Below are 12,553 nucleotides of genomic sequence, written 5' to 3'. Positions count from 1 at the left end.
AAATATTAGAGACCTCCCAAATCAGGAAATTCATAGAAAGTCTATCAGTACTTTATACTCAGCTCTTAAGCACAAGTCTTGTTTCAGCAGATAGATGCTTTGCTCAAAAAAATCAAGGAGTGAAATATGACCAATATCTGGCAGAAGCATGACTACGGAAAACCCCACCCACAAGCAGATATATATATATAGGTTTGCCAAGATAAATAAAGCAGTATGCAGAGTTAGCTGGACTGCTCTCACATAGTATGTACTCAATCATGTAGGTCCTCAAGTACATGTGCAACACCTCTCAATGATTAAGAAGGCTCAGAAAGGGACAAAATTAATCTAAGGAAAAACATGGATTTCATATTAGCATGCTAACAGCTTTCTAAAACAGAGATGTGATGAAAAGTGTTATTTACAAATGAATCAAACTGCATATTAAAGGTACAGACAGCTGTTAACCTGCTGTCTGCACAATCAAATTATAGCCATTGCTCAATGAAACCATCAATGGCTGCATTGTGAACAGGCGTGAGAGTAAGACTGTCCATGCTGGAGCTGCATAATTTGTTCCAATATTTCAGTTACCGGTATTTTCAAGAAGTATATAAAACAAAAAAGAGATGTGAATTATTGCTAATAACACATATCATTGTCATTTATAAAATTTAAGAGTCATAGTCATGACCCAAAATCCATTTTGCAGTAAGTGCTGTAGAAACAGGAAACAAAATGACAACCCCTGTTCTGAAATGCAGTTGTCAAGTGTTTTAAAAGAAAAAACACTCTTAAAGAAATGCTTTTGTAAATATGCACATAAATCAAGATGATAGCTAAAAAACCCCTTAGTTTTAATATTTAATGAAAAAAATCCCTATGCAAATCACGGAACTCTAATGAAATAATAGTTTAATTATTTTTTGCCTCCTTTATAACCGAAGTTTTCCTTTAACTAATTCTCATTGCAAATCCAAGAACTATTACTAAATTATAGCTGCTGTTCTCCAAAAAAAGGAAGAGCTGCTAACTTAAGCAAAATGTTTCCAGGGGTTATAAATCTACAACCTTCCATGAACAGTCACACCTGTCACTTTTCAATATGTGCCTTGCTTCTATATTGGATTTCAGTGCAGGTTCTAGTAACCAGTGGATCTTAACATTCATATTTCTCTTAAATAAAACAGCCCTTTGATAAAAGAAATACTCACTTCTACGGGTACTTACGAACAGTGCTCAAACCATTCCATGACATTCTTTTGGATAACCTAAATACCGAGAATTTCTTTTTCTCATATTACAAATCTCCCAAATCTCAACTTATCTTATCATCTCTTTCATGAACTTGCTCAATGATCTCCAGTAAACACAGTTTTGAGATTTTTTTTTATTCTGCAGTAGGGCTTTCATGTTTCTTCACCTAAAAGTTTTACCTTGCGGCATTTTTTTCCTACTTAATGTCTTGGAGCTCTGGTTTGAACATCACACTTTTATTGGATAAGATGTATCACATGAAATCAGTGTTAACTGACAGGACAAGAACTGCACTACAGTGCCTCATCTACAGTCACAAAATCTTAGTAACAAACTTTTTACCATGTATGAAAACACGAATGAACTCATTATAGAATCTGAGATTACTCCCTCAATATGGCAGAACAAGAATGAATTCTATATAGATGACTAAGAAAGCAAGACTTTTAGTAATCCTCTGCAAATTTATGCAGACTGGACATGCTCTTTTATGTCTTGGGAATTTCTCTCAAGCACTTCCTAATACACGAAACATTGTGTCTGTTTCTGGTTTCACCTTGTATGTTTCATTGCTCACAGATTTCCTTAGGTGTTTTTGTAATGATCACAAACATTGGTTATTTGCCATTGACTTTTCAAGGGATGCAATACCACAGATCAGAGATGATTATTTGTAGCTGGAAAGACATGACTTCTTAAACTACATAGTAGTCACTGCTCTGCAACAATTACTAAGTGGTTGCTTCATAATTGGCAGGTTCTCTGATCCTCTTTCAAATATACAAATGTAAAGAATGGAAATATTTAGCAAACTTTTATCATACAAACGTAGAGGACTGAAATATTTGGAAAACTTTTTATCAAACTTTTAGCATAATAAATACAACAAGAAGGCCAATTCTGCTCCTTACACAAACACCTCACTATGAAACAAAACATTTTACTGTTCCTTGAAGTACAGCTGATCCTTCAGGCATTTCTCTACCACTCTTAATCCAGCTCTTTCACTTCCTTTATCAGAAGCCCAGTTCAGTCACCTGTATAGGCTCTTCCCTTTATCACCTGTGCTGGTGGCATCCAAAGAGGGTGCAGCAGAACAGGTAAGCATCACACCTAGACACTTTGGTCCTGATCCTACAAACACTTCAGTGAAACTACTTCTGTAAGTGTTTGGAGACTTTGAGTCTTTCTAACTCAACAACACTTCACCAAACAGGGCAAAGTGAAGTCTGGAGCTGGGAGGAATGCATTGCCCCTTCACGCCTGGGTGTCAGGGCCTGCAGCACCCCCAAAGAGCAGAGACCCACTGAAGGGGGGAGAGAGACAGCACCCCTGTCGCTTACAGCCACAGGCTCCTTCCAACGCTACATCTCCGATGCGCTGCACCAATCTTGGACTACAACTTGCCAGACATTAACGTAAAAAATACAACTGTTTGTACAATCACAGTGGAAGAGAGAAAGTGAGGGATCAATTTGTAACAATTTCTAGCATATGGGCTAAGGGCAGCCCACCCCAGGTTTCTTTTACATTTGGGATCTTCTTGAACCCTCCCGGAGGAAGGGGGAGAGCCTTTAAGCCGAAGGTCAGGCGGGGAGGGCGCGGGCAACGGGGTCTGCGGAACATGGCCGAAAGCGGAGCCCCCGCCCGCCCCCGGGCACGGCCGCAGCGAGCAGCCCTCGGCAATCCCCCGGTGCCACAAGAGCGGGGGGGCCGGGACCCGGCCCCAGAGAGCCCCGGAGGAGAGCCAGCCACGCTCGGGAGTCAGGGAAAGAGCCCATGAAAGCGGGCGGGGGTGAGCACGGACGCACCTTTCAGCGTCCCCCCGGCATCTTGTCCTCCTCCTCCTCCTCAGGTCGGCGGTGACTCCAGCAGCGGCGGGGCCGCGGCGGCGGAGGGCTCTGCGGGACGGGGCCACCCCCGCCTCGCCAGGGCTCCACGGCCGCCGCTGCCCGGGGCGGCGGAGCGAGTGAGGCGCCTTCCCCGGCGGGCCGGGGGCGGAGGCTGCGGGTGCGCACCGCCCCGCCGGGCCCGGGAGGCACGGGGAGAGCTGGGGAGGGGCCGCGGGGCAGCGCCGCCGGCTGAGTCAGCCGCGGACAGAGGGCGCGGGGCCGCCCGGGAGGGTTGCCCCGGGACCGCCCCTCCTCGGTGGTGCAGAGCGGGTTTCTCCCGCCGGATGCCTGCCCTCGGGACGGGTCGCTGGGAACATCCCCCGCACACGAGGCAGACGGGATGCGGCAGCTCCCCCTTGTCCGCGCTCCCACAGGCACGGCGCGCTGCGGGCGGCGTGTGGAGCACTCCACGTCCCGCAAGTGCAGCACCGGGAACCGCTGCCCCCGGCTCCGCGTGCGCGCTGCTGCTCCTGAAGGACCAGGCGGCGCCTGCTGAAGGGACCCCCAGAGCCAGAGAGCGCGCCCCGGGTCCCGTCCCGCCGCTGGCAGCTGCTAGCTGGAGCCGCCCGCGGAACAGCCTCCTACCTCCCGCAGACGGGCGCCATCGGCCGAGCGCCCCAGCCCCGCGCCTCCGCACCGCGGAATAGCGGCGCCGTCCCGCGCGGCTGGAGCCGGTCCAGCGCCATCGGCGTGCGCGCCCTCCGAGCGGGGGCCGGGGCGGGGGCGGGCCGGGCCGCGGCTGCCTCACCGCATCGGAATGTGGGCCCGCGCCCCCCGCTCCGCAGCGCCAGCGCGGCTCGGCCCCGCAGCGCCCCGGGCGCGCAGCGGAGCGCGGGAAGCGCAGCCCCGGCTCGGCGCCTCGGCCCGGCAGCACCTCCGGGGACAGCACCTCCGGGGACAGCACCTCCGGGGACAGCACCTCCGGGGACAGCACCTCCGGGGACAGCATCTCCGGGGACAGCGCGGAGCCTGGGAGGGCAGGGCAACGCGGCGTGGCTTCCGTCGGTGCTGCGGGACTATGCGGTTTGGTGAAGGCAGCAGTGCATCTCTGCCTGCAATTTTTTCCATAAGAAGTACAAGAAGGAAGAGCGTCGTAAACTTCCAGTTTAAAGGAATCATTCTTAATTCTTAAACTGGCGAGAGTTGGCTATAGCTAACACGGGTTTGTTTAGGACGTTTTTATGTGAAGGGCACCGATTCTCATAAAGAAGGTATGCGGAGATTGTGTCCCAGTGTGGAGCTATAAAACTTACAGTTCATTTATTTCATGCTCTTTCAAAGCAAGGAACTCGTCGTACCATTTTACATTATACTATTTACATTATACTTGAAACATCAGATCTATCCCTAAGTATTCTACTTTGTTACCTGAGCAAACACTCATCACCTCATTGCAATAATTATCTTGTGAGCATAATACAAGAGTATTAATGTCCTGTAGATAGTAATAATAGTGGAGAAAGTCTGTTAGCAAATAGTCTATTCAACAAATACATCAAAAAACACCAGTGAGGTTGCCCACTGGTAAGTTATGTATTTTTAAACAGTTTTTATGTTGTTATTTGGATTTTTTAAACAATTTAGGTCAGGTATAGTATGTTACATATTTATTCACTTATTACTTCCTGGCTTTACATTTATTATCTATTCTGAGTCTGTCCATGGCTTACAGATTCTGATTATCAGAACAGAGAAGAAAATACATCACTATAGTAAAACACCTTGATCTTTTTAGCAGAATACCATCTAAATAATTTATTGTTAAGGAGACATGAGACATGATCAATCTGAACTAATTTAGCTAATTAACTTGTAATATTGGTCATTCTATACTGAAATACAGTACATACTGGATAAAATCCAGGTTCTGCAGAAAATTTAACATTCCCTTTGCCTCCAGCATGGCCTGGATTTCATTCACTGCATATATATAGTATCCAAAAAATGCCATAATACAATATTTTGAAAAAATTAAAATTTGAGTAGTGAATGTTTTCCAACTCATGTTTTGTGTGGTCTGTGTATTTTTCAGTACTTTCATATACTTAGATCCTGAATATTGGCTCAAAATACATTCAATTAATAATATTCTAGTGTACACTGCAACTTGTGTCAGTTGCTTCATAACAGGTCATGCAATGGATTTTCAGCTCTACAATAGTGATAATGAATTATCCTCCAAACACACAGGCAACACCAACCTTTCCACAGAAGTTTTTTCCAGTTTCTCTCTGCTTTTCCATTTGTTTTAAAGAGTGCAGGAAATTTGCTATCACATTATTCCAGGGGGAAAGATATATAATTTTTCCTTTACAATGTGTTTGCACTTTTTTTCAACTTCCAAATTTCCAACAATAAAAGATATCCTATACTGAAAAGAAACTTACATTTTACTGAATGGGAAATTTGGAGAAATCACCAGATCCTTGACTTGCCAAAAAGGCATCGGTCGTCAGGCACACATCAATGGGCCAACTTAGCATACCAGGGATCAATAACAAGCTCGAGCAATTTGTTGCATTAAGGATCTTATTCTTGAGATCCAGCTCTTCACCTGTAAATTGAAAACTTCTTGTTTCACCAGGACACTGGATGATTATTTAATAACAGTAATATTTTTGAACACTGTAAAAGTTACACGTTAGATACAACAGTGAGAAGTGCTCTCTACAAAATAATTAGATGCTCATTTTCTCTGGGATGACATTTGCTTCTCTGAATACTGTAGGAATGAAGAAATTATGAATATCACAAAGCTGCAGGACTGCTCTTTTCCTAAAAAGTATTTATGCAATTAACAGTTCAGAAATTGCATCCCTGCTACCAAGCATTGCAGGATGAGAAAAATTTGAATATGAATAAATAATGGTGTCTAGATATATCTAATAAAGTTGCTGCAAGCAGACTTACTTGGGAAGAAGCTCATTTCCTTGATGACAAGTTGGAAAGCTGCTGTTAGGATTGTTACCCAGGATGTCTCTCCCTGGTTGTACACACAATGAAAGTGACTCCCCCCCAAAAAAGTCACTGACCTCTCCTCAAATTTGTTCCCAAGGTGGGAGAACTCTGCAGGCAGCCAGAATTCCACTTTCTGTTGGGTACTCCCACATCTGAGCTTTGCAGAAGTGAATTTTGAGCTGCCTGGTAACCTCAGCATTAAACAGATGAAGAAAGTATTGTTTTGCTGGACTTAACTCATGGGTCATGGTTTCTTTTTAACATTCTTAGCCAAGCAGAGAGTGTCTTGAGAGTGCTTCAGTTTTCTCCCTCATTGTACATCAGTGTCTACCCTGTTCTCACGAGAACTCACTGTTAGTCATCACATTGTACCCTACTGCTCCATCAGGCTTGACAATATAGAAAGACAACACATCCAGCTAAAATACAGTATTTATAGGGAGAGAAAAATACAGGACTTCCAGAAAATATTGATGTGTCTCACAGTCTTCTATCAGCCATGCATTTTGGAGTTTGGGTTACAGAATTGATTTAGAGATGAACTTCAAAGTGATGCATGAATATTAAATTCCACACATTCCCATGAGATGGTAAGTATTATTCACATTATACAGATGGGGAAACTAAAGCAATGTGAGTTTACTTGGGCAATTTTCCCATCAGGAAAAAAGTAACTACAGTGGTAGCATCAGTACTCAAGAATACCTGGCTTTTTTTCTGCACTCAGTCTGAGCTATGTATCACTTGCCTAAACCCTGCAGTATAATGTACAAAGGAATATTTTGTTTTTAATTGTGGTATTATATAGCAATATTTTCAAACAATTTATTTAACAAATTACATAAAACACTTAAAATATGCTTTTGATTTTAAAAAAATAGCCAAAAGGTTTTTCCTTGGGCTTTGCTCCAAAATTCACCCTTCAGCTAGGACTAAAGAAAAGCACGCACACTTGCACAAATGTAAACAGAAATTCTAAAAGAAAATTAGAAACACATGAAAGTAAGGACTGAGAATGTTTTCTTAACTGCACTCTGGTTTCAGTACAGCAAACTTTTCATTGATTTACAAATGGATAGACAGTTTTCTTGTGAAGGAACACACAGGCCTTATCTGCAATTCATTCCTTGCTTCCAATAAACCAATTATCATTCTGCAGAAGTACAGCCCATGGAGGCAGGGTGGTGACTGCTCCGTCAGGGCACCTCAGCTCTCTCTGTAAAGCACAACCCTACTTCAGTCATGAAGGGATTCTGCCCCATGAAACCAGTTCTTACAGAAAGGCTGTTTCACTTAAGACAATTATTTTACTAAGAGCCCAATTTTGAGACTGTTTGTGATTGCTAGATAAATAATCCCAACCAGTACAACTTCTATACTGATTCAAAATAATAAATAAATACAGGCATAAGACAAACTACTTGAATTTCAGAAATTGTTTTTAAATTATTAACTCTGAACTGGAGCTTTCTTATGAAGTCTGCTATTCTCCAAAGGTTCCAGAAGCTTTGTAACTAAATTACAAACTTAATATTACTTTATGTGATGTGAGGTCAGTTTTGCCTGACTATTAACCATCAGTCATAGAGGCAATTCTGAAAGTCTAATGAACTTGCTCAAAGACTTTCTGACATTTAAATTAGAAAAAAAAATGTATCTAGATTTAAAAAAATAACAGTTAAAAACAAGCTGAAGCAATGAGCTTTGGAATTGACATCAGCTGTTTGACTTTCAAATCATTAATAAAGTCATGCCCCAATTAGTCTTTGGAAGAGATACAAAAGGTTTTGTAGTAAACTTGAAAAAAGCTCACACACTTTTTTCAATTATCTCTAGGAGAGAACTTTTCTGCTAAGGATAATTAATTATAAATATGGAATAATTGCATTATCTTTTTTTTGGCTACACAAGTTGTAGTCCAAGAAATTTCATATTTCAGTGAAGTAGCTCCTGATATAGATCAAAGAAAGCCTTTTATGCCTTAACTGTATTCCCATTGTATAACTTAGCTATGTTTTTAGTATACCATTATTTTCTGACAGTTTTTTAAGTTAGAGACTACATTAGAATACTTTTTAATTTCATATTACACTTCAGGGACAATGGAAGTCTAAGTATTAATACCAGTAATTGAATAAAGTTAATATATTTAATAAAATTGAATACTATACCATAATTTTGTTACTTCTCCCTAAAAAAAAACCAAAACCCAGAGGATGGAAAATACATAGCTATTAATTGATTAATCTATGAGAATTTAGGGGCCAACAATATACATAAAGATTAGCAATATTAAAGTGGCAAGGAACTAGCCCTTTCATTCCACATCAAATTATAGAGTCATGATGAAAATGTATTGAGAAACCTGCTTTATTGCTTTCCTCATATAGTTTTAGATTTGAAGTTCCTCAAATACACAGTAAAATCCTCAATACATTTATAATGATAAAATATGTTGTTTCTTGCATAAAATTACATGGTCCAACCAGAATGGAGTATTGTCCTGAGCATCTAAACAATAAAGCCTGATGGATCTAAATTATTATATGTATTTGTCTTTGTTTAATGCCATTAACTGTTCAAGTTCACCTTATTAATCCTTTTGAACAGTATTTCTAGTACAGTATTTCTCTTCTAGTATTTCTAGAACAGTATTACTCTTATTTGTCCTGACTGACATTTTCAAGGGAGCTTCACCAAAAGGTAGTTCATGATTGTGTCTTTAGTTTGAATACCAAATTATCACTGCACTCACGGATTCCATTCATCTGCAAAGCAACAAATTGCCTGACTTGCCCGTGCTCTGTCATCCCTTTAAACAAGCAGCCAAGACAATGAGTTATTCATGTAATAAATTATAAAATCTGTATTGTCTTTAATGCTCACGTCTAAACAACAACCAGTCTACAGGTTGAATTTAATATTAACCCCATTCAGCTCCTTTACTGGCAACCTGCCATAGTATACATTTCACCAAATTCAAGAACCAACACAAGAATTTGTTTAGGTAAGTAACCAGAATAGTTAAAGCCATAAGATATTTTAATTGTTTGTTTTTCTTTTAATAGTTGAAGAATATGGTGTCAACACAGTGGGCAATCACATTAGAAAACATGTAATTACCCAGTACGTTAGTATTTTTCTCTTAAGGTATTTCACGTTGGGAGATTTCAAGTACCCTCTATGTAAAAGTGTAACTCAAAATCTTGTAGTGTTTTCACTGTGTACTGTAATTCACTGCAATTTTAATGCAGCATTACACTAACAGGATAATTGAAAAGGAAAATAAAGTGAGTAAAATCTTTTAGTGCTGTAACAGCACCCATGTTTTAGTCTGGTAAGCACTTCAGTGCTTTGCTGAAATATATAAGAGGTAAGTAAATAACAATCTAGTGTTTTCTACAAAGTCAGGCTGACTGATTAGGTGTTGAAAATATGAGAGCAAGGGAATGCTTGTGGTTGATAGTTCTTGAGAAATGAACATTTATGACTAGGACTTTCCACGGAAGAAGCCAGACAATCAGACTGCAAAACGGGTAATCACCATTTTGCTCTTTGCTCATGAAATTAAAAAAAGGATATTAACTTTGCAATATCTATTCCAGTCTTCTCCCCCAAAAAGGAACATTATTAAATTTCCTGTAAATTCTAAAAATACGTATTTTACAATCCGCTTGTACTTCTAGTACTAAATATTTAAAGCAAAAACAATTGCCTTGTTCCATTGTCCCATCAGTGCACATAGTTTCACAGCTAGTTCTAAACAACACAATTTTATGTAACCTTAAATACAACAGAACTTTAGTAAAATGTTTTTTCTTTTATAATAAAACCAAAATAAACTTCAGCTTCTGTTTTATATGCCAGTTGAGATTCTTTGCAGTAATTCCTTCCACATCTGCTCTGCAGCTTTCAGGTTTATAAAAGCAGCATCTCCCAATTTCCTTTCATCAAGATATCCATATGCTGTGTTTTATAGACATGTTGGTACAGTTTAACACTGAGTCACTAATTACAGCTTGGAGTCATATATATACTAAGGCTAAGAAAATAAATACATGTGGTTATGAGGCATTTAATACTGAAAATCCCAGACAGCCTAGTCGAAAATTCTTTGAAGTGTGATAACATACCAATAAAAGTACCCCTTAAATTATCACAAAAGTCATAAAAACAAAATTGAGACTTAAAGTAAAAAAGTCAATAATAAAACTATACATAAGCACCACCAGATTCTAAACTAATGACCTAAGATCATGTGCAGAAAAGTTACCAGGAAGATTGTGACAGCAAAAAAAAAAAAAAAGGGCTAAAGAACCAAAAGGTTTGTGAATGGGGCTGTTACGGAAAGATCTTCATAAAACATTTGTCCAAAACAAATTTCTAGGATTTCTGAAGACAGTACAGTGTTGTTATCTCCCGTTTTCAAGTTTCTCAGTTGCCAGTGTATTGTAAATGTGATCAGCTTTCCAGTGAACAGTCCATCATCCATGGCAGCATTTGAGGGGAGAGAGAGCATAAGATGACCTCAAACCCCAATAATCTTCCCTATACGCTGGATTAGGAGTTTTGCAGTGTCCTGACTGATCTGCAGTGCTGTATTCCATTTCCTGTGCACCCTCACTACACACCCAATATTCCTGTGCCCTTGAGAGTACAACCATAGCAGCCCCCATCAATTCCACCTCTGAGAGACAACAGTGTAAGCACAACTGAGGAACTGAAAGTAGCCGCTGTTCTTTACAGCACATTGTATGTAAGCACAGTATGATCTATATAAAAATTTGGGGGCCTACACGTATCTGTTAAGCTCCAGAGAGAGAGATCTAGGCTGCCATTTTTAAAAGTGCAGTGTAACCCTTCATTCTTCTGTCTATAAGCTCCTAATGCACTAAAAACATTTAAATGGGAGAAATGAAAAGTGAATAATGCTTCTTCATTAATTAGCTACCTGGAGCATTATTTCTAAGTGTGCATATGAAAGAGGAAATCTGTCTTGTCACAAAAAAACCATCAGTAAAGACTGCAAAAATGCTTTCAATCCTGAAATGAAGTTCTAAATATCCAAGGGGACAAAAGGCAAATTAGAAAAACATGCTACAAAAATATCTGTGGGCATCGGAGAACTTGGAAAGACCAGAACCCTACAGAAAATTTTAAAGAGAAGAATCAAACTGGCAAATATATTTCTTTTGAGAAAAACAGCATTTAAGTTTCTTGATCAAAACTGACATTTAGAGAGCTACAGGCTAAAATAAAGTAGCATTCATTACCTTAAGCCCAAGGTTTCCAGGTTTCAAAAAAGGCATAGTAAAGAAATAGAAATGTGGGTATAACTCTAGTTTTCCTATTTTTTTCCATGCTAATCGTGGGATACAGGCTGTAACGTGAAGCAAGCAACATGCTGTGAAGAGTATTCTTATATAATCAGCAGAGAACAAACTGTTCCTTCTCTTCCTTAAATCTGTACCCAATCACACAGACAGGCTTCACTGGGACAGCTTTGCTACAGAGTACTTGCCAGTGAGAGAACAAAGATTTTCCCGAAGACTTTTCCTTTCCCTTTTCTCTCCCTTCTCTCTCCCTCCTAAGAGAACAAGAGATACAAGAAGCTGTTCTGTAAGGCTCTGTCAAGATGATTTATGATAGACATTGACATTAAAATGTACAAGTCCTGTTGATGCAGAAAATATGGCTAATCTGTAAAGTTTATAGCTTAATATATATACGTATATGTATATGTTTCACACCTTCCTTCTTTCCTTGAAAAAAACAACACAACTGTACTGATAACATCTGAAATTAAAATTAGCCACCTTTTCTGCAAATTAAGAAGTAACGAACTGCAAAGGAAATAGAGCTACATGGTTCTGGCAGGTAAAGCAGAAAAGGGAGAGGAATCACGTAAGCAAACAAGGCTTCTGGGGAAGAAAAGGCTACCTTGCTACTTGCAGTCCTCCCATGCGAGATTTCAGATTGTAGTATTGTGTTCTCACGCTCCATTTTCAATAACGAAAAAAGTGTTTTGTCATACGGCAAGAATAAAGAACACCAACTAAGTGTTTTCATAGGACTCCCCACATACATTACTACGAATAGCAGAACATAGGGTCTTATTCATATTACATAAAGATGATGTTTAATGAAGAAATTCAACACACATCTATTACAAGGCGTTGATTGACATGAAATATTTCTGGCAAAGTGAAAAAAACCCAATACAATCAGGTTTACTTCTTAAAAGCAAACGGCTTTTTCCTTCACTTCCTGATCAAAACTCAATAGTGACTGAAAAATTTTTATGGTAATATAAAGGAATATTTGTTTTAAGAAATAAAGTACTAATGGGAAAACAAGAAAGAAAATATTAATATCTGATTCAAAGTGCATTGTGTGTATTTTTATAAATTAAAATGGATTTGCCACGTTGCCTTTCCAAATAATATTAAAAAGGTTTTTCTCTT

General features: G+C 39.9%; 1 protein-coding gene across 3 annotated transcripts in view; it reads right to left on the bottom strand.

Annotated features, from left to right (window-relative positions):
- Positions 1 to 11,445, bottom strand: part of PLCE1 (phospholipase C epsilon 1) — a 146,793-nt gene extending 135,348 nt beyond the window's left edge. For 2 of the 3 annotated variants that reach the window (XM_039553593.1, XM_039553594.1), the window contains exon 1: positions 3,051 to 3,192. The gene's annotated coding sequence lies outside the window, so the exon portion shown is untranslated. Of the gene's footprint in view, positions 1 to 3,050; positions 3,193 to 11,362 lie in introns of those variants that run through there. The other variant, XM_010410588.4, reaches the window with a different exon arrangement.
- Between the last annotated feature and the right edge of the window lie 1,108 nt (positions 11,446 to 12,553).

The sequence above is a fragment of the Corvus cornix genome, chromosome 6 (assembly GCF_000738735.6).
Source record: "Corvus cornix cornix isolate S_Up_H32 chromosome 6, ASM73873v5, whole genome shotgun sequence".
NCBI classification, from domain to species: Eukaryota; Metazoa; Chordata; class Aves; order Passeriformes; family Corvidae; genus Corvus; species Corvus cornix.
The sequence above is the reverse complement of the archived record's forward strand: the minus strand, read 5'-3'. Positions and strand labels throughout refer to the sequence as shown.